Consider the following 24828-nt stretch of genomic DNA (forward strand, 5'->3'; position numbering starts at 1 on the left):
TCATCGTGGGCGTCACAGGTAAAGTGAGAGTAAAAGTTCAGTTGATGCTTCGCCAATATAAATTTTATTGGAACGGAATATAAATTTTATTGGAACAGTTATAAAAGCAATGCACGCGCAGGTTTTTTGAACTAGTATTTAATTAAATGTTAATCAAGGTGAGTGCTCACGTATCAAGACGCTTGGCAGGTGACTTCCGCATTCATATTTACAGGTAAGGAAGTCTTCCTTTTTTGATGTATTTGATTATATCACTTTGTTCATTTTTTTTTTTTTTGTATCAAGATGCAAATGAAAAGATCATAAGTGTTTTAATTATGTATAATTGAATGAGTACAGTTTTTTATTATTAATAATATCTTGAATCTCTCTTTGTTATGGTCCAGTACACCAGAAGAGATCAGAACCAGAATTAATTCATGTGCAGTGACAGATCTATGGATTATCCACAGTATTTCAGGTATAACATTTCTTTAGAAGACATCATTGACATAATTATAATTTGTGTTTTTATATGAAGTATTCCTGGTATTAGAGTATTCATATTAAGTAAGCAAAAAGTATCTTTAAAAGCATTTTCATTTTTTTTTTTAATTCAAGATGTAAATTAAAATATAAGTGTTTAATGTAAATATATATATATATTATTACTTTTTTCTGGTATTATGGTATCACAATTTATTTCTGGTATAATTTCCTGGTGTTATGGTATTAATATCAGGTTTTTATAATACATTTATGAAAGCACTTCAGTTTTTGTATCAAAATATTCAATTCAATTCAATTCAATTCAATTCAAGTTTATTTGTATAGCACTTTTTACGATACAAATCATTGCAAAGCAACTTTACAGAAAATTAAGTTTCTACAATATTTAGTAGTAGTTTATCAGTGGTGACTGTCAGTTTATGTGCATACAGCAGAAATGTTCAGAAAAAAAAAAAAAACACAAAAAAAAAAAAGACTAACAACACTAACAACAACAATTAAAAAAAAAAAATAACAAAAAAATGTAGTAGCTCTGTATGTTTTCTCTGGGTTAGCATCATCTGAGATCTTCTGAGGGGTTGGCATCATCTCTTCTCAGGTGTTCTGGATGCAGACTGGAGCTTGTGTAAATCCTAGTTACCACAGGATGTAAATCCCAGCAGAAACAGAGAAACAAATAGAGACATAATTAGCGTAGCTGCTGTTCCAGCCAAGTAAAGAATAGTCTAAATCAGAAGATCATGAGTGTTTTTAAATTATGAATATATTAATGAGTACAGTAATACAAATTAAGATAATACTATCTATTATTATCTGTTTGTTATAGTTCAGTTCAGCGGAAGAGATCAGAACCAGATTTCAGTCATGTGTCTATGAGGAGTGACTTGTCTATGGCTAATCCACAAAATTTCAGGTATAACATTTCTTTATCTTAACGTTCTTTATCTTTTTTCCCCCACAGTTGCTCATAGAGATGTAAATGAAAAGTTCATGATTGTTTTTTTTTTTTTTTTTTTAAAGAATAAACATGAATACGATAATTTAAACAGATTCCTTTATTCTGTCTTTCTTTTAGTTCATTACCACGAAAGAGATCAGAACCAGCTGTGTACAGTCCTATGTCTATGTGGAGTGACATATCTACAGGTCATCAACAAGATTTCAGGTATAACGTTTCCTTATCTTAAAGTTCTTTATCTTTTTTCCCCCACAGTTGCTCATAGAGATGTAAATGAAAAGTTCATGATTGTTTTTTTTGAAGAATAAACATGAATACGATAATTTAAACAATTTCCTTTATTCTGTCTTTCTTTTAGTTCATTACCACGAAAGAAACCAGAACAAGCTGTGCACAGTCCTGTGTCTATGTGGAGAGACATATCTACAGGTCATCAACAAGATTTCAGGTATAACGTTTCCTTAGAAGGCACCATTGACACACACACACAAAATAATTGTTTTTATTTTAATATATAATAATCATATCAATATGATAATCACTAATGAAAAAATAATAAAAAAAATTATCCATAAAAAAATAAAAACAAAAATATATATATAATTTATTTATTTGTTTATTTATATTAATAAATGAATAAAGTAATTATTTATACCGATGCTAAACCAAAGCACCACACACAAAAACATTGGGTATTTATTTTATTAGCGTTATAAAACATTAACCGTTAAAACAAAACCGCAACTAGCGACACCTCAGTTTTTAAACGCAGGCTCGGCCCACTGCATACATGCACCAAACGATTAACTAGGAAATAACTTTTAACATTAATTAAATAAACACAGAGAACTTTGAAAATACGCTAGATATACTTTTTAACAAAATAAATACAAAACGAAATAAAACAAAATAGAATGCTTTAAAAAAACTCACTAATTTCACATTCACAATAGCTTGCTTAACAGGCAATTGCAAAAAAAAAAAAAAAAAAAATATATAGCCTATATATATATAAATAACGTAGAGTCTAGTCGTAGACTAAAAGTGTATTGCTGACCGACTGCAGTCCCAGACTTGTGCGCCTTTCTTTCAAGATCCGTCCATACACCTCTCTGACGGCACACTAGATGTGGGAATGCTCAAAATAAAACGTGTGAATTTTGAGAGGACAGGAAATCACTCTTTCTAATTTTTTTCAGTGACAAATGAGAATAGTTTCCAGATGTCTGACTTGCATTGCTTTGCTTTTGTCAAGTATATATATATTTGTGTGAACAGCAGCTTTAATCTTCTCAACCAACTTCTTTTGACTACACCACTACTACAAAACACCACCCCCCCCCGCTCTCCCCCCAAATAATCTTACCACCCACCACCCCCACCAGCAAAAAAAAAAAAACCCGCCCCCTCCAGCGAGATTTGCGTTGGGTCCCGTGGGAGCCCAAACCCAATGCAGCCCTCTGTTGCGTATGGCCCTGACTAAAACACGATATTGAACATATATACAATTTTACCAAATCAGAGAAGTTTACCTAATGAAAGCACTTAATACATCATTGATTGTTTTTGATTGGTGAATTAATATCAATACAATAATTTACATTATCGTTATTCTGTCTTTGTTATAGTTCAGTTCAGAGAATTCAGTCATGTGTCTATGAGGAGTGACTTGTCTATGGCTAATCCACAAAATTTCATAAACAACAAAACTTCATCTAAAACATCTCTATATCTTAACACCCCCCACATTTGCTCATACACACACAAAATTCAAAAGAGATGTAAATGAAAAGTTCATGATTGTTTTTTTTTAGAAGAATAAACATTGAATACGATAATTTAAACAATTTCCTTTATTCTGTCTTTCTTTTAGTTCATTACCACGAAAGAAACCAGAACAAGCTGTGTACAGCCATGCGTCTATATGGAGAGACATATCTACAGGTCATCAACAAGATTTCAGGTATAACTTTTCCTTAGAAGGCACCATTGACACACACACACACACACACACAAAATATGTATATATAATTGTTTTTATTTTAATGTGAACTATTCCTAGCAGTATGATATTCAGTGGTGGAGTCCTAATGAAAAAAATGGGTTTAATATTATCCAGTCACAAAATATATGTATAACAAATAGGTACTCAGACTAAATATTTGTTCAAGTTAACATCCAGAATAACAGAAAAAAAAAACGCAAAAAGATTTAGTTTAAAAAACATAAACAAAACCAAACCAAAACAAACAAAAACACACAAAAACATTGTGTTTTTTTTTATTAGCGTTATAAAACAACTGTTAAAACAAACCGCAACTAGCGACACCTCAGTTTTTAAACGCATGCTAGGCCCACTGCATACATGCACTAAACGATTAACTAGGAAATAACTTTTATTAGCGGCGTTAAATGACAGAAGTGATAATGAACCAATTACAAAGAATCACAAATTTTACACAACAATATGGGATACCATTAAAGAGGAAGCTACGTGACAGTAGATTACAGACTTGCGAAGCAACAAACAGTGGGAGTACCCAAGGTTTACGCAAATATAGATCCTTATACGTCATAATACCCAAACTCTTAAAATATGTATATATAATCGTTTTTATTTTAATATGAAGTAGGGGTGCTCCGATTGATCGGCTGCCGATCACTATTGGCCGATAATCATGTTGGAATGTTTGATCGGCGGTCTCTAATTAGGCCGATATCTAGCTGATGACGCTGTCGTGAGAGGTTTGGACTGACATGCAGAGTCTCTGTCTGGCACGTGTGAAATAATTTTAATGCTGAAGGTGAGGTACTCGCCTTCATATTTCTTCATTAAATAACTTATAAAGTAATTTAAAAACCTTGTGTGAGACGTAATTTCACAAACAGTGTGAGTGAATCATTACGTGCACGCTCTCTTTCTCTCTCAAAATACCTAAATAGCTTCAAATCACCACACATCGCGTCTGTCTATAAGTGAGCTGCATGCTGAACAGTTGACACAGGAATTGTCTCTTACACAATCGAGGCAGTGTCACATCGTCACTAAAGTTTATAAATTGCATTTCTTTTTTTATTTTTGCCAGTGACATTCAGTGCTCGTACACTCTCATGGAGACTGAACGCTCACGCACATGCGCAATGCACACACATAATGCCAGGTTCACATTACTCTGTTTGCAGTGCATATACAGAGCATGAAAGCACTTAGTTCAGTTTTGATTGTTTTTGATTGGTGAATTAATATCAATACAATAATTTACATTATCGTTATTCTGTCTTTGTTATAGTTCAGTTCAGCGGAAGAGATCAGAAACAGATTTCAGTCATGTGTCTATGAGGAGTGACTTGTCTATGGCTAATCCACAAAATTTCAGGTATAACATTTCTTTATCTTAACGTTCTTTATCTTTAATTTTTTTTTTTTTTTAAATTAACAGTTGATCATAGAGATACACTGATGAAAGCACTTGGTTCATTTTACAGTTTCTGTGTCAATATGATGTAAATGAAAAGTTCATGAGTATTTTTTTTTTGAAGAAGGAATATGAATACAATAATTTAAACAATTTAATTCATTCTGTCTTTCTTTTAGTTCATTACCACGAAAGAGACCAGAACAAGCTGTGTACAGCCATGCGTCTGTGTGGAGAGACATATCTACAGGTCATCAACAAGATTTCAGGTATAACGTTTCCTTAGAAGGCACCATTTACACAAACAAACACACTCAAAATATGTATATATAATTGTTTTTACAAACCCGATTCCAAAAAAGTTGGGACACTGTACAAATTGTGAGTAAAAAAGGAATGGAATAATTTACAAATCTCATAAACTTCCATACACCTCTCTGACGGCACACTAGATGTGGGAATGCTCAAAATAAAACGTGTGAATTTTGAGAGGACAGGAAATCACTCTTTCTCATTTTTTTCAGTGACAAATAAGAATAGTTTCCAGATGTCTGACTTGCATTGCTTTGCTTTTGTCAAGTAAACAGCAGCTTTAATTTTCTTCTCAACTTCTTGTGTTGACTCCATTTCTACTACACACCACTGTTCCCCGCGGGTCTCCCGTGAAATGTTCTGACCGCCCACTCCCACCCGCAGCAAAGATAAAACCGCCCGCTCCCGCGAGATTTGCGTTGGGTCCCACGGGAGCCCAAACCCAATGCAGCCCTCTGTTGCGTATGGCCCCGACTACACCACTGATGGTACTTATATTGGATATTGGGCAGATAGACACGTTTACCTTATGAAAGCACTTAGTTCAGTTTTGACATGAAAAGCTCATTAGTGTTTTTGATTGGTGAATTAATATCAATACAATAATTTACATTATCGTTTATTCTGTGTCGTTTGTATATTTGCGTTCAGCAGAAGAATACAGCAGCAGACGGGGGGGGGGTGGGGATGGTGTTTTCTGGGTCATGGGTGGTCCGTATTTGGATGTATTGACTTAGTCTATGGCTAATCCACAAGAATTGGTCAGGGGGGGGGTGATAGACATTTCTTCTTTATCTTAACGTCGGTAAATCTTTTTTTCCCCCCACAGTTGCTCATAGAGATGTAATGAAAAGTGTCATCAGTCTTCTGATTGTTTTTTTTTGAACGAATAAACATGATACTATACTTAAACCAATTTCCTTATCTTCGTCGTTTCTTTGAGTTCATTGACCCACGAAAGAAACCAGAACAAGCTGTGCTACAAGCCAGCCTCTATGCTGAGAGGAGAGACATATCGAACAGGTCCATCAACATCGATTCTATAGGTATAATCTGTCCTTAGATGGCAACCATTGACCACACACGCACAGAAACCACACCGCCGTCAACAAATTTATAGATAATTGGTGTTTGTATTTTAAGGTGAAGTATGCCTAGCGTGATGATATTCACTTGTGTAAGTCCTAAGGAAAATAAGGGGTTTAATATTATCCAGTCACAAAATATATATTTAACAAATAGGTACTCAGAACTAAATAGACTAAATATGTGTGCAGTTAACATCCAGAATAACAGAGTTTTAAATATGATTTAGGTTTAATAATATGACAGAAACCGATGCTAAAAACACAAAGCACCACACACAAAAACCTGTTTTTGTTTTTTTATAAGGCGGTATATAAACACTGGTTAAAACAACCGCAACTAGCGCCACCGCAGTTTTTAAACGCATGCGAGGCCCACTGCATCCGCACTATAAAGATTAACGAGGAAATAACTTTTAATTAAGCGGCGTTTAAATGACAGAGTGATAATGAACGCTATTACAAAGAATCACAAATTTTTACGCAACAGTATGAATCCCATTTTTTTTTTTTTTAAAAAAAGAGGAAACTACAATGACAGTAGATGACGGCTCGTGCAAAGCAACAACAGTGGTGTACCCAAGGTATACACAACATATATATCTTAGAACGTCGTAATACGCAATACACTTAAAATCTGTATATATAATCGTTTTTATAATTTAATATGAAGTAGGGGTGCTCCGATGGATCGGCTGGCCGATCACTATCGGCCGATATAGCTGTTTGGTATAGTGTTGAATCATGGCGTCCTCTAATAAGCCCGATATCTAAGCTGATTACGCTGTCCGTGATAGTTTTTGGCATGACCTCCGAGTCTCTGTCCTGCACATGTGAAAATATTATAATTCTGAAGGTGAGATGTCCTCTACCTGTCCTATTTCTTCATTAAAATCCTTATGAAGTAATTTGAAATCTGTGTGAGACGTAGTTTCACAAACAGCGTGAGTGAATGATCACTGTCACGCTCTCCCCCCTCTTTCTCTCTCAAATAACCTAAATAGCTTCAAATCACCACACATCAGCGTCTGTCTATAAGTTGAGCTGCATGCCGGAACGTTGACACAGGAAGTGTCATCTTACACAATCGAGTCAGTGGTCCACATCGTCCCTCAAGTTTTTTATAATTGCATTTCTTTTTTTATTCTGGGCCAGTGACATTGCAGTGCTCTCGCACACTCTCATGGAGAGACTGAACTGCTCACGCAGCACCACGCAAAATGCACACACATAATGCCAGGTTTCACCTTACTCCTTTTGGCAAGTGCAATAGACATAGCATGAAATCACTTAGTTTCAGTTTTGATTTTTTTGATTGGTGAATTCAATATCAGAACAAGAATTTACATTATCGTTATTCTGTTTTGGTTATAGTTCAGTTTCAGCGAAGAGATCAGAACCCGATTTCCAAGTCATGTTGTCTATGAGGAGTGGACTTGTCTCTGGCTAATCCACAAATTCTCAGGTATAACATTTCTTTATCTTAAACGGTCTTTAATCTTTAGTTTTTTTTTTTTTTTTAAATAAGACAGTTGTATCAAAGAGATACACAACGTGAAAGCCACTTGGTTTCATTTTACATTGTCTGTGTCAAATGATGTAAATAGAAAGTTCAATGAGTATTTTTTTTTGAAGAAGGAACATGAATACAATAATTTAAACAATTTAATTCATTCTGTCTTTTCTTTTAGTTCATTACCAACGAAAGAGACCAACAACTTTGCACAGCCTGCTCTGTGGTGTAGAGAATCTACAGGTCCATCAACACGAATTTCAGGTATAACAATCACCATCCTTAGAATTCGCCCCATTTAAACCTACAAAAAACACACTCAAAATCCCATGTGCATATGAATTGTTTTTTTATACCAACCCGATTCCAAAAAAAAAGTTGGGGACAGTGTCTGTACAAATTGTGATGTGAAACAAAAGAATGGAATAATTTATCCGGACAAATCTCATAAAACTTCCATTTAGCACTCAGTTCAGAGCCTCCATCTGGCTGACGGCATTGCACTAGATGTGCGTGTGAATGCTCAAATCTAAAACGTACCATGAATTTTGACGAGTATATCCAGGAAAGACAACATATGCTCTTTCTACTTTTTTTTTCAGTGATCAAATGAGAATTGTTTCCAAATGTCTGCCAGACTAACTGCATTGCTTACAACTTTTGGCTGCGTAAACAGAAGCTTCCGGTTAATTTCTGGCTCTCCTAACTTCTTGTGTTGACTCCATTTCAAACATTTCTACACATAACATTTAAAGATGTGACCCCGCGACCAAGACGGGGTCTCCCGTGTAATGTTCTTAGACCGTGGGACCACAGGCCCGGCCTCGCTAGGCGAAAGATGAAAACCTCTCCTCGTCATCTCATCCCGCGAGGGATTTTTAGCAGTTGGGTCCCGTGGGCAGCCCAAGAACCAATGCCTTGCCCCAGCTGTTGCAGTATGTCATCAGGCCCAGACTACACGCAGCTGATGGATATTTATATTGGATATTGGGCAGTTAAACAGTTGATCATTCCAGCTATGTAAATTCTGTGGTATTTTGATGTGAAACTGCCTCCACAATCAGTGCATTTGTTTTTATGCAACTTTGACACACAATTTTTTTTCAAATCGGTTTGAAATGTATGGAAAGCAGTTAGTTCAATTTTGAATCAGTTTTCAATTTACAGTTTGTTTGTTTTTTTATCAGCAGTTGAAAACAAAATCTCATAAGCGTTTTTGACTGTTGAACTTCTATGAATACAACAATTAAACATTTTACTTTATTCTGTCTTTGTTTTAGATCATTACCCCGAAATTGGGGTCAGGGATATCACCAACATCTTATTTCACGGTATGAGTAATTTTATTTCATACCACATATGATATTTCACAACCCACACATGTGATGTACTGTATTTCATATCACAATTTTATTTCAACAATATATATCTCGATATACAGTTATACAAAATGATTCATACCCTTGGTAAATATGATCAAAGAAGGCTGTGAAAATAAGTCTTCATTGTTTATCCATTTTGATCTTTTATTAAAAAAAAAAAATCTAAACTTAAATTGAAGAAAAAGTGAAAATGGGGGAAAATCACATTATGCAATTAAATATTTTTCTCTAATACACAATGGCCACAATTATTGGTACTCCTAGATATTCTTCTTATTAAAATATCTCTGAAGTATATATATATTTTGTATTTTATTTTTAGCACACCAGGGTGAGTATAAAAAAATTATCCAGCCATGGCTTCCTGTTTCACAGGAATATAAATATGAGGAACATAAAGGCCAAATTCCTTTAATCATCCATCACAGAGTAAAACCAAAGAATATAGTCCTGATGTGCAGCAACAAATTGTTGAACTTCACAAAATAGAAAGTGGCTGTATAAAAAGAGCTAAAGCATTGAAAATTCCCATTTCTACCAATTTTTACCATTTCTACCAAGTTCCAATCAACAGTAAATGCTACATATCTGCCTGTAAGAGGATGTGTGCCTGTAATATTGTCCTAAAGCACGGTGAGGAGGAGAGTTTGAGTGACTAAAGACTCTCCAAGGACCACAGCTGGAGAATTGCAGGAAATAGATGAGTCTCAGGGTCAGAAAACCTTAAAAAATGATCAAACAGTACTAACATCACCGTTGTTTGGGATGGTTTCAATAAAAAAAAAAGAGAACAAGAATAGAAAACATTCTCTGCCAAAAACAAACTCCAGCATAGTGCCAGACAATTTATGGAACTTCAAACAGGACTGGCTTTTATGGTTAGATAAATCTAAAGAAAATTAGATTTTTAGCAGCAAACACTCAAGATGGGTTTGGTGAACACGGGAGTAAAAATGTACCACATTTGTACAATGAAATATACTGCTGTATCTTTAATGCTGTGGGCCTATTTTTCTGCCAGAGATCCTGAATATAGATAATTCAGATAGATGGCATCATGAAAAAAAAACAAACAAACATGCAATGCCATTACAGTCCTGGAACCCTATAGAAAATGAAGAGATGAAGTACCAACATAGAGCTGGGAATCTGAAGAATCAGGAGTGATTATGGTCTTTGATATCTTGTCATATGTTTTCCAAACTCATCAAGCCTTATAGGTGAAGACTCAGAGCTGTTATCTTGGCAAATGGATTATGCAAAAAGTATTGAATAAAGGGTATTATTAATTGTGGTCAACATATATTAGAGAAAAAAACATATATTTTATTAGGAGATATCCCCCCGATTTTAAATTCTTATTCTCCAGTGAAATGTTAGATTTTTGTACATTTTTAATATAAAAGATCAAAAAGATTAAAGATAAAGATTTATTTTCAAAGACTTCTTTTATCATTTTTTACCAAGGGTATGAATAATTTTGAGCACAACTGTAGCTATTTTTATTTTTTTATTAAAAAATAAGAAAAAGTAGGTATATATATTTGAAGGTATATCAGTTTCACATAGAGCAGCTGTTACTACACACACGCTGATAATAAACAAGGATTTGCGCAGCTTGTCAGTTAACAACAGCTCTGTGTAGTAACAGCTGCTCTATGTGAAATCACGCACCTGATGGAATTTACAGCTGATTAGAGAACCGGCTTTACTGACGAGATGCGTATTAATTATTAGCCGATATTTATCGTGCACCCCTAGTAGATAGCATTTACCTGTATAACTCGAGACCGTTATGAACTCTGCGGTGAACTTCCCTCCATATGCTTGCGCCTCATCCATTAATTGTGTATAACAGGATCTCTTACTCTTAGTGTGAGAATTTGTTTCTTATTAGAAGTAACAAAGCATAAAGCTTTTTATTACATAAAACATTTATTGGATAGGAAGCACCACAACTGACAGCAGGACAGGAGGCACATCAATTGAAAACAACATAGACTAAAAGATTGCTTTTGCGGTTTAAGAATCAATATAAAGACACTTGAAGTTAAAAGGAACATTTGCATTTTGTTATACGGTGGGTCTTTTTCATCTAACTCCTTTAACACTGTGATTATTGTAAGTAAGGTAAGGATAGTCAAATCCTTACCAAATCCAAATCTAGCCTAAACCATTAAGTACTCACCCACTCACAGGTTGAAGTCCTTCAGGTATTACATACAAGACTCCCTTGTGGTTGTTCTTGTATGAGGCTGAGTTTGTAGTTTTTAAGTAAAATCTCACAGGAGGTAATCATAACAATTAATCACAATCTCTTATTTTGTTGGTTGCAATACAAAGCAGTTAATGCAAAAACAAAATCAGCTTAGCCATGAGTTCTAAACTTAAACTCTAAACAGCAATATTTGAGATGCTGTTAAGCTCCCCTCGATAGGTTATCAGGTGTCCTTCATGCTTAATGCAGACCTTTTATACTTCTTTTTGGGGAATTCCAGTTACACACATGTCTGTGACTCATGTCTAATAAGACGAATGTCCTTCCTCTGTCACTTATGCTGCTCTCTTTGCCTAGCACTCTTCCTCTTCTTCAAGTTAGTCTTAGTCTATCCCATCTCTACTTGATGTTGCAACATGCTCTCTTCACCTATTTTTAACCTTTGTGGTTGATTACATGAGCCTAACTTTCACAACTGTTGCTTCTTCATCCTAACAATGCAAGTATTACCAGTGGTGGTCAGTAACAGAGTAGCTTTACTTCGTTACTGTACTTAAGTACATTTTTCAAGTATCTGTACTTTACTGGAGTAGTTAATTTTGAGTAACTTTTACTTCACTACATTTCAAAGCATAAGATCGTACTTTTTACTTCACTACATTTCATAAAACATATCATTACTCCTTATAATATATCACATGCTCCGACACGCAGAAGCGGTGTCTGATGCATGAACGAACTGATTCTTTTCAATGAACCTTTTAAATCGGATCGCAAATCGCACCAAACGATTCATTCATGAATTAGAATGATCCAATTGCAGCTGTTCTCGAGTCGACAACTCACTGATTCAAATGAACCATTTAGTGTGAGTCTCCAGTGAGCTGAATTCACAATTAAGAACCAGGAGATCCTGTGAGCGCGCATGCTACTGATGCTGCTAACAGTAAGTTACTAATGTCGAATTTTAGGATTGAAAATCAAAAAAATCAAGAACTGAAAATCATATTTAGGTCAAAACTGTCCGTTTTTTATGAACTCAATCTGCTGTAAACAGTGATCTATTTAAGCCCACTGAAATGCTTGAATGCAGACACATCAATCGATGTCTCTATATTTTAGGTCAAAAAAACAAAACATTAAAATAACACAGATTAAATAAAATAACAATAATCATGCACATTCAAATTCCCCGCTGCCGTAACGTTAACAGTTTTATTAAAATGCTACATATTTAGCCCTATGTGACGTCTGTCTAATTTTTCCTTTGGAGTTCACCAAAGGTTGAAGATTGTCTATTATAATCCGTTATATTATTCCATAGCCTAGGAGCAGCTACCGCAAAAGCGTGGTCACCTCTAGACTTAAATTTAGTCCCAGGAACGAGTAACATATTATGCGTATAAGAGCGAAGTACTCAAACTTGAATCAGTTCAGCAATATATGGCAGGGCTGTATAATGCAATTAAAATCTTACAATTCATTCTAAAACAAACTGGCAGCCTGTGCGGTTATCATAACAGGTGTAATGTGAATATATTTTCGGGTACCAGTCGACAACCTTGTGGCAGTGTTTTGGACCAACTATAATCTGTCTAAGATTTTATTTTGAGCACCAAAATCGATTGTGTAGCAGTAGTCTAATAGAGTGAAGGTAAACGCATGAATAACCTTTTCTAAATAAAGGATAAAAGGGCTTAATCCTAGAGATCATTCTCAGTTGAAAGATACTCATTTTGACATTTCATCTAACTGTAGAGCACTATCACAAACCACACCCACATTTTTAACCAGATGTTTCCTAAAGGGGCTCTGTGTTCCCAGATTAATTTTGGCCAGGTCACCTGATTCAGAGGGACCAAAAATCATTACCTCATTTAAGTTAAAAAAATATTAAAGACATCTATTCCTTAACCTCATCCAAGCAGGCCAACAGTCTTTCCAAATAAGTGGGACAGAGTGCGACTTACAAGGTTGATACAATTGGTATCGTTGTCATAACAATGAAATGACACACCATAACACACAATATTTTCCTAAAATCATACCTAAAGGGAGTTCTCCAAGTGCATACATGTCACCAACATTTAGCCTGGTCTCAGTGATAAATAATTTAAATTCCAATTCCTGAGGAATTTGTTTAGAATTCATTATTAACTTTTCATAAACCTAATAACATTTCATAAACCTATATTATAATAATGTCCAGTGTCTCATAATACAGAAAACAAATATTCTATACATTTTATTTTTTTATCTTTTTGTAAAAAATTTAGTATTTGAATTTTACAGCCATGAAGTCCTCAACACATTTAGATCAAATCTGAAGAAGAAATTTGAGTGTCTGTATGAGGGAACAGCGACGCAGGGAAACCCAACACTCCTGAATAAGATCTACACAGAGCTCTACATCACAGAGAGTGAGAGTGGAGAGATCAGTAACGAGCACGAGGTGAGACAGATTGAGACACAATCCAGGAGATCAGCAACAGAGGACACACCGATCAAATGTAGTGACATCTTTAGACCTTTACCTGGACAAGACAAACCCATCAGAACTGTGCTGACAAAGGGAGTCGCTGTGCATTGGAAAACAGTCTCTGTGCAGAAGTTCATCCAGGACTGGGCTGAAGGGAAAGAGAATCAGGACGTCCAGCTCATATTTCCACTTCCTTTCAGAGAGATCAATCTGATGAAGGACAAAACACTCAGTCTTTCAGATCTTCTTCATGACTTTTTCCCTGAAACAAAAGATATGGAAATATCCAGTGATGAATATAAAATGTTGTTCATCTTTGATGGTCTGGACGAGTGCCGTCTTCCCTTAAACTTTCAAAGCAATGAGACTCTACAGGATGTGACCAAAGAGACATCAGTGGACGTGCTGCTGACGAACCTCATTGTGGGGAATCTGCTTCCCTCTGCTCTCATCTGGATCACCTCCAGACCAGCAGCAGCTGATCTCGTCCCCTCTGAGTGTGTCCATCGAGTGACAGAGGTACGAGGCTTCAATGATCCACAGAAGGAGGAATACTTCAGGAAGAGAATCAGTGATCGGAGACTGGCCAACAGAATCATCTCACACCTGAAGTCATCAAGGAGCCTCTTCATCATGTGCCACATCCCAGTGTTCTGCTGGATCTCAGCCGCTGTTCTGGAGAAGATGTTGAGTCGAGCAGAGAGTGGAGAGATTCCCAAGACTCTCACTCAAATGTACACACACTTCCTGACGACACAGATTAACATCAAAGACACAAAGTACAATGAGAAGAAGAGCAAAGACAAAGAGATGATTTTCAAACTAGGGAAACTGGCATATGAGCAGCTGGATAGAGGCAACCTGATCTTCTATGAGGAAGACCTGAGAGAGTGTGGCATTGATGTGACAGAAGCATCAGTGTACTCAGGATTGTGCACTCAGATCTTCAGAGAGGAGTTTGGCTTGTATCAGGGAAAAGTCTTCTGCTTTGTTCATCTGAGTGTTCAGGAACATATAGCAGCTCTGTATGTGCACCTCTCCTGTACAAACCACAACAGAAATGTGTTTCACCAAATCCCCAGACAGTGTTTGTGTTTTGGAGTTAAGGACTGGTTTCAGCTCAATTCACCAGAACATATTTCATTATCTGCTCTGCATCAGAGAGCTGTGAATGAGGCTCTACAGAGTAAAAATGGACATCTGGTCTCATCAGGTTCTTCTACAAAGACTAATGAAACAGACAAGAAACAACTCTCACATACAATGACTAAACAAACAAACAAAAAAAAAATAAGACAAAAATCAGAAAACCGTTAAGTACATAAAGAAAAAGATCAGGACCATTGACTCTCCAGAAAAATCCATCAATCTGTTCCACTGTCTAAATGAACTGGGTGATCGTTCACTAGTGGAGGAAATACAGCAATATCTGAGATCTGGAAGAATAAGTGAAGCCAATCTCTCCTCATCTCAGTGGTCAGCTGTAGTTTTTGTGTTGTTGACATCAAAGAAGAAGCTGGATAAGTTTGATCTTAATAAATTTGTTGGAGGAAACAATAAAGCTGATAATATGAAGGTTCTTCAGAAGCTGCTGCCTGTGATTAAAGTCCAGTTCAGTTCAGTAAGTATCACTGAGAACAATCACTTCACTGTTAAAAACATTAAGAAATTCTAAAAGCTCATAAATCATCAGTGCTGCGAGTGTTTTCCAGAGTTTAGTGGTCAGTATTTTCATGTTTTCTGTACAGTGTTTCATACTGTTCAGAGATGGTAAGATTGTTTTAATCTTCTGATTTGCTGCTCAAGAAACATTTTTTATCATTGATACATATGAATGGATATTTCAAAAGAGTATCATTTAAAATAATAGTATTATTAATACATATTGTAATATAAATTTATTTACTGACACTTTAGACCAATTTAATTTAATATTATTTAATAATAAATTTTCTTTAAAAAATAAGTTATTTATTGTTATTTATTTTTCAGTTCATAGTGTTTACAAGAACCATTTTCATCTCTGTACAGGTTGAGAGATTGTGGAATCACAGGTGAAGGTTGTGCTGCTCTGGCTTCAGCTCTGAGATCAAATCCTTCACACCTGAGAGAACTGGATCTGTCCGAGAATAAACTACGAGACTTGGACATAAAGCTTCTCTGTGCTGCACTTCAAGATTCTCACTGTAAACTGGAGAAACTGTGGTAAGATCATCTCTCTGACAGTCTCACACATCTTTGTCCATGGTAAGCCTGTCCTTTGGTGTAAATGTTTGGACTAAAATCTGCTTGTAAAGTAAATGTTCAGTAATCACAGTAAAGGCCAGATTAACAAAACAGGAAAAATTGGTGCGAGACTGCAGTTTCATAAGTCCTGACGGGAGTGGAATGTTCTGTGGTTGATGCACTCAGAATGTGTAAATTAAAGAACACAGATGTAGGCAGATAATTTTGTCTGCAAGCTGTGACATCGACATACAACAGGAACAAAAACTTTACTGACTTAAATTTTATTTGATTTGTTTATAAAAACATTTGTCACCAAAATGCTGGGAACAAACAAACACACTTGCACAACTTCGTTGCTGCCCTGGAGAAACCAACTATTCCCTTAACACTGGGTTCTTTGTGAAGCTAAACAAGATTATCTTTCCCTCACAACCAAAAACAATGTCTTTAGTGACATTGTTTATTTTGTGGTCTAGATACAAAATGACAAATCCTTCTCAAGCAACTCCTGTGCAGCGCTGCTGATGACTTCCCTAACCCGAATGAAGCATGTTGATAGGCTGCTCTTGCTCTCGCTCTGGTTGCTGTGTGCGCACACTCTTCCAGGAGAAGTGCCCATACAAGAAATTTCACACTTTATGACGTCATACAGGGCCATAGTAAAAAAAAAATCATTAACAAACATTATATAATGCTTAACAGATCATTAGATAATATAAATTCACATAGCTAGAAATGTGAGATAACATGCTTGTTAATGCTTACTAATGTACTTTTTAAACATTACCTAATGATTAACAGATCATTATTTAATGTCATTTGAAATGCTTGCAAATGTCATTCAACTTTCAATTCATGATCATGTTCTTTTTAAAAAGTCTTCAAATTATTTGACAGATGGTTTACATTTATTAAAAGCTTCAATCATAAATCATTAACAAATATTATATAATGCTTAACGGATCAAAAGTTAATGCTTACAAATGTCATTAAACTTTCGATTCATTTGATCATGCACTTTTTTAAAAATCTACAAATGATTTTAACTGAAATTATACAGTAATTACAAGCTTACTTGTTCATATACTTTTCATATATGTAATGCTCTTATACCTAATGCTCTTTTTTACATTTACAAATGCTATGGGAAAAATGAATGAATGAATGAATGAATGAATGAATGAATGAATGAATGAATGAATGCATGAATGCATGAATGAATGAATGAATGCATGAATGCATGAATGAATGAATGCATGAATGAATGAATGAATGAATGAATCCGGTCACTGAACTGTCGTTCATTCACCACCAGAGGTCATCATCCACCACACAGACTCTCACACACAGTACACCCTGGACTACATTTCCCATGCTCCATTGCACCAATCACATTCACCTGATAACAATCACACCATGCACCTGAGACCTATCACACACACACAGCACAATCAATCAGACACGCTTTATAAGCATTGGACTTCCTTTCACACACTGCCGAGTATTGTTCTGCACATGTCCCTCTCCTAGCGATAGCAAGCCATTCCGTGTTTGTTTCCATAGTCTTGTTTCAGTTTCTAGTTTTCATAGTCTTGTTTCAGTTTCTAGTTTTCATAGTCTTGTTTCAGTTTATAGTTACTGGCCAGGTATGGACACTACAAAAATACTGTTCGCCATTAAGCAAGGCCCATAATCACTGGTTAACCATATTAGAGAGTTTTTAGCCATTGCTTGCTATTCTGAGTTACCAGACATTATTTTGATAGAGATTTTCTTCTGCAATTGGAATAAATCAACCTCTCCAATCTAAGTTTAGACGCGAGGGTCCGCGTTCATCACTCTGTCAGTTCCTGGACTATGCTTTGTTGTCTGTTGGCTCTTTGTTTACTATGGGTGTCACAGAGGAGGAACGCGACATCGCACTCATTCGTGAAATGGCAGCTGCACATGAGCGCACTCACAAAATAGCTGTGAAAGTAGGGCCTGGCCACAAAATGGTGGACACGACAATGCCCCGTCAAGTCACGTTGATCTTCCAAAGTCAAATCGAGTCACCGTTGATCTTCCAGAGTCAAATCAAGTCACCGTTGATCTTCCAGAGTAAAGTCTAGTCACCGTTGCTCTTCCAGAGTCAAGTCTAGTCACCGTTGATCTTCCAGAGTCAAGTCTAGTCACCGTTGATCTTCCAGAGTCAAATCGAGTCACCGTTGATCCTCCAGAGTCAAGTCTAGTCACCGTTGATCTTCCAGAGTCAAATCGAGTCACCGTTGATCTTCCAGAGTCAAATCGAGTCACCGTTGATCTTCCAGAGTCAAATCGAGTCACCGTTGATCCTCCAGAGTCAAATCGAGTCACCGTTGATCTTCCAGAGTCTCGTCACATCTCAGCTGAACTTCCAGCTGAACTTCCAGCTGAACTTCCAGAGTCTCACCACATCTCAGCTGAACTTCCAGAGTCTCACCATGTCTCAGCTGAACTTCCAGAGTCTCGCCACGTCTCAGCTGAACTTCCAGAGGCTCACCACGTCTCCGCTGAACTTCCAGAGGCTCGTCACGTCTTGTCTGTTGCACCCAGAGCCTGGAGGTCAGCTCTTCAGTATCCCAGATTGGCATCCAGCACGGAGGATCCACCGCTGCTGTCAGTAAGAGCAGCTGGTATCCCAAAACCAGAGCGCTCAACCCCTCCTGTGCAGGAACTGATTCCCCATTGTTTTATGTTGCGTTTGGGCTGCGTACACCACCACTGAAACTCTAGAGGAGGTGGTGCCCAGCAACTCACTTTCATCCCATTATGTCACTGTCAAAGGAACCATTGATGAACATTGCTTCTGCCCTGCTAAAAAGACTATTAATAAACTCCCCCTGTTTTCTGTAGGTACCGCTGTAGAACTTCCAGAGGTGCTGCAGCACCTCCAGAGGTGTCAGTGGTATCAACCTGTGAACTCTCGTCCTGTCCTGTCACGGCTATGGAGGCCGTCAGTGAACTCTCGTCCTGTCCTGTCACGGTTATGGAGGCCGCCTATGACCTCTTGTCCTGTCCTGTCACAGCTATGAATGCCGTCTGCGAATCCTCATTCTGTCCTGTCACGGCTATGGAGGTGGTCTGTGAACTCTCGTTCTGTCCTGTCATGGCTATGGAGGCCGTTTATGAACTCTCTGTGTTCCCTGCCTCGGTCCCTGAGACCAGGAATGCACTGCCTGTGTTGTCTGTCTCTGCTTTCTCTAGGCCCCAGTCTCTGCCATGGATCCCGACCCCATCTGCTCTGCCCTGGTGGGCTTCAGTTCCGCCTGCGGAAATTCCTTGTATGCGCTCCAGTTCCTCCTGCTCCGCCCTGGTGGGCTCCAGTTCCGCCTGCTCCACCCTGGTGGGCTCCAGTTCCACCTGCTCCGCCTTGGTGGGCTCCAGTTCTGCCTGCTCCGCCCTGGTGGGCTCCAGTTCTGCCTGCTCCGCCTTGGTGGGCTCCAGTTCTGCCTGCTCCTCCTTGGTGGGCTCCAGTTCCTTCTGCTCCGCCCTGGTGTGCTTCAGTTCCATCTGCTCCGCCCTAGTGGGCTTCTGTCCCATCTGCTTGGCTGTGGTGGTCTTCTGCTCTGCCCTGGTGGGATTCTGTCCCATCTGTTTGGCTCTGGTGGTCTTCTGCTCCACCCTGGTGGGTTTCTGTCCCGTCTGCTCGGCTGTGGTGGTCCTCTGCTCCACCCTGGTGGGCTTCTGTCCCGTCTGCTCCGCCCTGGTGGGCACCTGTTCCATCTGCTCCGCCCTGGTGGGCTTCAACTCCACCACCCCCCCCCAGTTTAGCTTCTGTCCCATCTGTTTGGCTGTGGTGGTCCTCTGCTCCACCCTGGTGGGTTTCTGTCCCGTCTGCTTGGCTGTGGTGGTCCTCTGCTCCTCCCTGGTGGGCTACAGTTCCACCTGCTCCACCCTGGTGGGCTTCAGTTCCATCTGCTCTGCCCTGGTGGGCTTCTGTCCCATCTGTTTGGCTGTGGTGGTCCTCTGCTCCACCCTGGTGGGCTTCAGTTCCATCTGCTATGCCCTGGTGGGCTTCAGTTCTATCTGCTCGGCTGTGGTGGTCCTCTGCTACACCCTGGTGGGCTCCAGTTCTGTCTGCTCTGGGCTGGCGGGCTCCAGTTCCGTCTGCTCTGGCCTGGCGGACTCCAGTTCCGTCTGCTCTGGCCTGGCGGACTCCAGTTCCGTCGGCTCCACCCGGGCTTCCTGCTCTGCTTAGAATGTAATAGATTAGAAAGAGATGCAGGGCTTTACTGGGATGGAGGTGGTAACAAATAAATACAAGATTATTGCACATTTTTATTGCATAATGGGGGGGGACATTTAACTCTTCATAAGGTAGATTGCCTTGGGGAAGAAACTGTTCTTGTGCCTGGCTTTCCTGGTATTTGGGGTTTTGTAGCGTCAGCCAGATGGCAAAAGTTCAAAAAGGGGATAACTTTGATGTAAGGGATCCGGAGTGATTTTCTGAGCCCTTTTCCTCACTCTGGATGTATACAGTTCTTGAAGGGTGGGCATGGGAGCACCAATGATCCTTTCAGCAGTCCGAACCGTTCTCTGTAGTCTTCTGATGTCTGATTTTGTAACTAAACCAAAACAGACAATTGTAGAAGTACACAGGACTGACTCGATGGCCAAGTAGAACTGTTCATGCAGCTCCTGTGAGAGGTTAAACTTCCTTAGCTGATGAAGAAAGTACAGCCTCTGTTAGGCCGTTGTGAGTGTCCCACTTCAGGTTCTGGGAGATGAATGTCACCAAGACATCAAGATGCTGATTTCATTTTCCAGCAGGATTTGGCACCTACCCACACTGCCAAAAGCACCAAAAGTTGGTTAAATGACCATGGTGTTGGTGTGCTTGATTGGCCAGCAAACTCAACAGACCTGAACCCCATAAAGAATCTATGGGCTATTGTAAAGGGGAAAATGAGAAACAAGAGACCAAAAAATGCAGATGAGCTCAAGGCCACTGTCAAAGAAACCTGGGCTTCCATACCACCTCAGCAGTGCCACAAACTGATCACCTCCATGGGACACAGAATTGAGGCAGTAATTAAAGCAAAAGGAGCCCCTACCAAGTATTGAGTACATGTACAGTAAATTAACATACTTTCCAGAAGGCCAACAATTCACTAAATGTTTTTTTTTTTTTTTTTTTTTATTGGTTTTATGAAGTATTCTAATTTGTTGTGTGTGTGTGTGTGTGTGTGTGTGTGTGTGTGTGTGTGTGTGTGTGTGTGTGTGTGTGTGTGTGTGTGTGTGTGAGAGAGAGAGAGAGAGAGAAAGACAGAGAGAGAGACTCACATTAATAAATGCCATACTATTGTTGTTAATGTAATTGAATATAATTAATGTTAATAACTAAAACCTTATTGGAAGTGGGTTTTTATTAAATGTGAGCCAAAATCATCACAATTAAAAGAACCAAAGACTTAAACTACTTCAGTCTGTGTGCATTGAATTTATTTAATACATGAGTTTCACAATTTGAGTTGAATTACTGAAATAAATTAACTTTTCCTCGACATTCTAATTTATTGAGAAACACCTGTACTATGTTCAGCAAAACATCCGAATAATCGAAAACCGGTAGGAGATTTTGTGGTATGTTCTGCCGAATGTTCAGAAGTTCATCCCTGGTGAAACTGATCGTATTTGAAAAACAAAAAACAGGAAAAACTAACAAAAACACTAAAACTACTGGAGTGCGAAGCACTGTGGCTGCCATGTGCAGTGCCATCTTGCTTATAAATTATAAATGGATTATTGGATCATTGACTCACTCGATTAATTAAAAAACAGATTCATTTAGGAACGAAAGACTGCAGTGTTGTTTTGAGATGTGAAAATGTTCTGATCTGGCTTTGTTCATTGTTTCATTGGCAAAACAGGAAAAAACAGCTAGTATGTGTCTAAAATGTAACTCACTCAGTTTTAACTTCTTGTTTGTTGAACCGTTGTATAAAAACTTATGCTTGTGAGAAATTGCTTAACTATATCATATTTTATAAAAAAAAACAAAAACCTATACATGGGGATTTTTTTTTTTTTTTTTGCTTTCATAACTTGAAATGTAGGGGCATTCAAACTGCATTCCAATAGGCTTCATCACACAGTGAATGCTTCTGGACTCTCAAGATGTTTTTTCCCCCGGCAAACAACAATTGCAATATTATCAAAGACGATAAAAATCACACACCCCTTCCCTTTGCTGTTCTAAATTCAAATGACCATTTTTTTGAGTCCCACAACTTTTCAGTGCTCAAAAGCTCTAACAATGGACGGTAAAGAAAAAAAAAATAGGGTGATCATTTCTGAATGAAACCCATCCCCCTTCTTAGTATCTTCTCTCTGTCCCTCACAGTCACACATACAGCACAATAACATTATTTCGGGAATGTCTTTAAACACTTTCCAAGGAAATATCATACATTTGTTGTCTTCTTTTTGAAGAACATCAAAAGTTGTGCTTGAACCATTTTGTGCAAAACAAAAAAAGACAACTTTGTGTGTCTGTTCAGTCCTGAAGCACATGAGTTTCAAACAGCACCACTGAGCATCAACATTCATAAATTTCATTATATCAGCAGCAGTATGTGGCAGTAATTATCATTATATCTCCTCTCCTGCTCTGAGACCAGAGTCAATAACAAACTACAGACACTTCAACTACAATTCACAGTGTGTCATTGTTCTCTACAGGTTGGTTGATTGTGGTCTCACAGATGAAGGTTGTGCTGCTCTGGCTTCAGCTCTGAGATCAAACCCCTCACACCTGAAAGAACTGGATCTGTCTTGGAATGGACTAAGTCAATCAGATGTGAAATTACTCTCTGATCTGAAGGATGATCCACATTACAAACTGGAGAGATTATACCACTGTAAGTATATTTTTATTTAAAGCATTTAAATTGGCCCATGTTTAGTAACAGGCGTCTTACAGTATGTGTGTAACTGGAGTATTTGTGTTAGATAATTATTCAGTTCTGCATTAGTCTATACAATTTAACATTCTGTGATGTGAGTGATCTACCAATATATTAATATTTTCATATTTTACAGTGTCTCTGTCATAAAGAGAGAGTTGTTGGTCATTTACTGTTATTAATATACTAGCAGTTTCTCATTCATATCTCTGCCTGTTTTTTCTGAAATGGATCTGCTGATGTGATGTGACAGCATTAATGTCTCATTCTCATATGTGACTGTCTGTGTGTTTTATTTTAGAACTCAGTATTTATAAGTCAGTCCAGTTTCTTCAGGATCAGCTGCTACAGAGACACTCAGTCACACAATCAACAGAGACTGAAGACACAGAGACCAATGGCAATCTTTTTTTAATCTCTGTTCTCTTCAATTATGGATTTCCACAATAATTTATTAGAGAAAAAAAATGTATAAGCTCATGAAAATCAGTGCTGATAAGTACCATTAGCGAGTTGGAATTATTTTAGATTTACAAGATACTTATAACAATGTAGCTGTAAAATCAAGAAAAGGTTTAAAAGTTTTACTTTGAGGAAAAATCAAGAGCCTGATTAATGAACAGATAGATGTTATTAATGTGTCTACCAGCAGAGAGGAACAAATATGCAAATTATTTAATTGAAAATTCATTTTTGTAAAATATTTGTATTTTTTAGCTACTTTTATGATGATCTATTCAAGTTTACACCAAAATCTTTTATATTATCCACCTTTTTCCAGACGTAAAAATGTGCGCCACCATTTGTAAATTCTATGGATCTAGCTTCCAGTCTCATGTCCGTCCAGATATTTTTAGCTGTACAAAACAGTTCGTTTTGCTGCTTGATATTGACAGTTCATGTGTCCTATCATATTATTTTAATAAGTTATCTTAATTAAGAACACTCTAGTTTGTACTGCAAACAGTTTTACCGTTTACTGCACGTTGTTATTCTCCTCGTTATTACCTATAACAGCTAATGAACCGGAAGTCTCACTCATAGGCTTACTTCCACATTGAGGAAAAAGGTGGATAGTCTTTAGTTTCTTACTTTTTTCATCCTGTCTCTGAGTCTGAACACAGTTCATTACTAATTGTTTTTAGTTTAATTACTAATGTTGAATCATATTCCTCTTGATTCAATTTCTGAAGTCACACAGTCAACAGAGACTCAAGACACAGAGACTCACAGCGATCACACTCAATTCACATCATTGTATTGTTTTTATATTTTGTGGGTCTGTTCTTTTGTCTCTTTAGAGGACCTGAACTTGCTGTATAATTTAAGTTTTGTACATGATGCTCTGTGCATGAATGTTGAAAACCACTGTGAACAATTTGGGGTTGTTTTGAATTTGCTAGATATTGATTACAGTACAGATGCTGTAACACTTGTTTCAAATTTTGTTGTTTCTTAGATGGCAGAGTTTTCATTTTTGTGTGAACTATCTTTTTAAGTGACAAAAGTAAAACATTTTAATTAACAAGCCATAGATATTGTATAAAAGATATGTATATTGTGCACTATAGACAACTTTGGTTATGGGAGAAAGAGATACATTTTATAATAACAGTATTTTTTTTACTTTATTACTATGTGTAAATTTAGTGTAAGGTGACATGTTTTACATTAGAGAGCATCAAGAGCCTGACTACTGAACAGAAATTTATATTTAAAATGTTGCATTTTTTTAACCTGTAATGTTTCCTTCCCTTTGCTGGCAAGACAATAAAGTTTTTGGATTTGTATTTGCAGAGGAATTTTAATAATGTAGGTAAA

General features: G+C 37.5%; 1 long non-coding RNA gene and 1 pseudogene across 1 annotated transcript; both read left to right on the forward strand.

Moving 5' to 3' along the window:
* Positions 1-16021, forward strand: LOC109104195 (annotated as a pseudogene).
* A 6224-nt stretch (positions 16022-22245) lies between these two features.
* LOC122134452 lies at positions 22246-23397 on the forward strand. The gene is made up of 2 exons (XR_006161849.1): positions 22246-22962; positions 23309-23397. It is a non-coding gene; the product is annotated as an uncharacterized LOC122134452 (long non-coding RNA).
* Positions 23398-24828: the final 1431 nt, after the last annotated feature.

Source organism: Cyprinus carpio, chromosome A15 (assembly GCF_018340385.1).
Source record: "Cyprinus carpio isolate SPL01 chromosome A15, ASM1834038v1, whole genome shotgun sequence".
NCBI lineage: Eukaryota > Metazoa > Chordata > Actinopteri > Cypriniformes > Cyprinidae > Cyprinus > Cyprinus carpio.